Source organism: Microtus ochrogaster, linkage group LG9 (genome assembly GCF_000317375.1).
Source record: "Microtus ochrogaster isolate Prairie Vole_2 linkage group LG9, MicOch1.0, whole genome shotgun sequence".
NCBI classification, from domain to species: domain Eukaryota; kingdom Metazoa; phylum Chordata; class Mammalia; order Rodentia; family Cricetidae; genus Microtus; species Microtus ochrogaster.
The window spans coordinates 37,702,246-37,705,799 of NC_022034.1; the positions used below are offsets into that span (position 1 = coordinate 37,702,246).

General features: G+C 40.9%; 1 protein-coding gene across 1 annotated transcript in view; it reads left to right on the top strand.

Moving 5' to 3' along the window:
• Rnf217 (ring finger protein 217) overlaps window positions 1–3,554 on the top strand; it is a 112,180-nt gene that overhangs the window by 87,414 nt on the left and 21,212 nt on the right. The gene's annotated exons all lie outside the window — the stretch shown is intronic.

Here is a 3,554-nt window from a genome sequence, read left to right on the forward strand (position 1 = left end):
ATCTAGGTTGTTTCCAGGTTCTGGCTATTACAAACAATGTTGCTATGAACATAGTTGAGCATATACTTTTGTTGTATGATAGGGCATCTCTTGGGTATATTCCCAAGAGTGGTATTGTTTGTCTGTACATTATGTTGATGAGAATTAGTAGTAGAACTTATTTTTGACAGGTACCACGTTCTCTGGTTCACACACCAGCTACCAGGCTCCTTCATTGTGTTACAAACATGAACAGCCTCCATGCCTGACTTGTTAAATGTGAGTTCTATGGAATGAACTCAGATCTGCAGGCTTGTTTTATTTATTTCATAATGGGCCTTACAATTTTTCAGTATTCACAAGTCTAATAGCAGCCGACTGAGTTAAGTGCTCAAGCTTTCTGACATCTGCAAGATGAGTGATGGAAGTTCTTCACTTCTCTCCCATCCCATCTGTATGCAAAAGGAAAGGCCCCGTTTATAATGTTGTATATATGTTTATAGTCTCTTCTGCATTGTTGAATGACCTAAGAGAAAAAAATAGCTTCTCTTGCTTTATTTCTGAAGCTTACCCATATCATCTCTTTATTTTTATTTTAAAAATGACTTACTTAGTCCAGTGCTGGTAATTCCAGCACTTGAGAGATGGAGGTGGTGGAAAGATCAAGAGATAAAGAGCATCCTTTGCTACATAGTAAGTTGGAAGCCAACTTGTCTACATGAAACCTGTTCTATAAAACAAAACAAAGTTCAAGGCCAGCCTGGTCTACAGGACAGGCTCCAAAAGCTACAGAGAAACCCTGTCTCGAAACAAACAAACAAACAAAAAAAACAAGACAAGACAAAATAATGTTAGTGTATAGACACTTATTGTTTGTATACCTAGCCCATAATTTGTAAGCCAATCTAGCGAACTCCCTTTTATTATTTTAAAAGGGCAATTTTAATTTTAATATACCGAAAAGGCAAATGCGATATATATATATATATATATATATATATATATATATATATATATATATGCTGAATAGTAATAACCTTCCCCCCACAAGCCAAGGAGTCTCTCTCTTTATATTAGTGGATTGGGAACCCTGTAGAATGGTGGCTAGTTGAGTAGTTTAACCACCATGACCTTTGCGTGCATAGTTTTAAGTTTTCACGTATCAAGGAAGGAACACTACTGAGTATGATCGAGTGTTTTGATTCAGGAAAGACTATGTTAGCCATTTAGCCACACAAATTTAGGTTCAAGTACCACCTTAATCCTCCTCCTCCTCCTCCTCCTTCTTCTTTCTTCATTTTGTTAATTTAAATTTTTTTTCATTTTACATCCCAACCCCAGTTCCCCCCTCCTTCCATCCCCCTTACCTTGCCCCCCCGTGTCACCTGACATCTACTCCTTTGAGGGGCAAAGCCTCCCTTGGGGAGTCAACAAAGTCTGGCATACCAAGTTGAAGGAGCAGGCCTCTGGCCCCTGCATCAAAGCTGACCAAGGTATCCCTCCAAAGAGAATAGGCTCCAAAGAGCCAGTTCACGAATGCAAGATAAGTCGTGGTCCCACTGCTAGAGGCCCCACAAACAGACCAAGTCACACAACCTTCACCCACATTCAGAGGTCCTAGTCCATGCAGATTCTCCAGCTGTCAGTCCAGAATCCGTGATCTCCCACCAGCTCGGGTTCACTCTCTGTGAGTTTTCCCATCACGATCCTGACCACCCCCCTGCTCATGATCCCTCCTCCCTCTCTTCAACTGAACCCTAGGAGCTCAACCTCAAGTACCTTCTTAATACCTATGTTACTTTGGGTGGGTTACTTAATATCTGTCATCATCTGTAATATGCACTTATGAAAACCATATGTATTTTGTAGCATTATTTTGATAATAAGAAAAATAAGACACATTGTTCCCATTTAAATAGAATTTTGAAATTAAAGAATTTTGTTATAACAACTAAAATTTTTATATAAAGTTGAAATCAAAATTGTATCACTTCATACTTGTATAGAAAGAATATTACTTATTCCTGCTTTCCTTTTTTGAGACCCGGTCTCTTTATAGTTCACAGTAGCCTCCAGTCTTCTTCCCAAGTGTCCATACTGAAGTGTGCACCAGCGTGCCTGGGTTTTTAATTCTTGACAAGAGTGAGAACTAGAGTCTTCTGACTTAGAGGCAAAAAAAGTCGTGATTGTAACTGCTTCTTAGTAAATGTACCAGTGCATCCTCACTGTCAGAAAAGCATCAGTAGCCAACAGTCTAAGTGGCAGTATTAACTACAGTATTTATTAGGTCCAGTTCCTATTTTTCAGGATGTCTGTAAATTCAGTCTGACTGCTGTGATGCAATGTGCAGAAGCACAAAGAGTAGGAGAGATCTTAGAAGATCATTCGTCGTGAGGAATTTTATTTCAGTTCATTTTAATCACGTATATGTGATTATATACCTTCAAGGCTTGAATGGGCACTACTGTGTGTAAACGTAACACCTCACTGCCATTCACAACAAAGGAAGGCGAAACAGATATCCCGCACGTTAGACAATTTCAATGCCTGCATCCCATAAATTCATAGTCAGGAAGAAGGCTCCTTTCTGGTGGCTTCTTAGGTGTCATCAGCGGGATCGACACTCTGATACCTTTCTCACAGGATCCTCAGCTGTGAATATTGATTCAGCAGTGTAGCTTTGAAGGTGTGCTTGCCCTTTGAGGAGGCATTGTAAAGTTAAGCTAGCCTTTGGTAAGAAAATTGTTTTTCTTACCAAAGAACTGGAAAGCTGGCTTAAGGGATGCCTGAACTGACAGCAGTCAAAGTGTTAGGATTTAGCATCTTCGAGATTTACTCTGCTTCAACATGGGAGATTTTCATAAAACTAAATTCATTTTCAAAACGTCCCACTTGTTTATGAATGCCTGAGTAGTCTCTAGACAGCAAACCGTCCTTGGCTATGCAGTTCTCTTCTCTTTTAGAGACTCATATTTTACTGAGGTCTGGTCTTGTTTGTTCTTGGAGAAAGTATTTCAAATAATAACCTTAGTTAGTTTCCCAAAGCATTGGCATTCCTATCCTTTGAGACACTATGCTGGTTAATGTTTTGGTCATCTTGACATAAGTTTAGGTCTTCTGTGGAGAAGGAACCTCACTTGAGAAAATTGCTCATCAGATTTACTGTAGAGCATTGCCTTGAATTGATGTGAGTAGGCCAAGCCTCCTGTGGGCAGTGTTAGTCCTGGGCTGTATAGGCGAGCAGGCTGAGCAAGCCATGAGAAGCAAGCCAGCAGTAAACAGTGTTCCTACGTGGCCTCTGCGTCAAGTCTGCTGCCAGATTCCCTCATTGAGTCCCTGGCCTTATTTCCCTTTATGGTGGACTGTGGTTGGGTCATGTGAGCCAAGTAATTCCTTTCCTCCCCAGGCTCCTTCCTTTTGGGCATGGTGTTTATCACAGCAACAGAAAACAAAATGGCAACAGAAAACATAATGGCCAGCCGGGTGGTGGTGGCGCACGCCTTTATTCCCAGCACTCGGGAGGCAGAGGCAGGCGGATCTCTGTGAGTTCAAGACCAGCCTGGTCTACAAGAGCT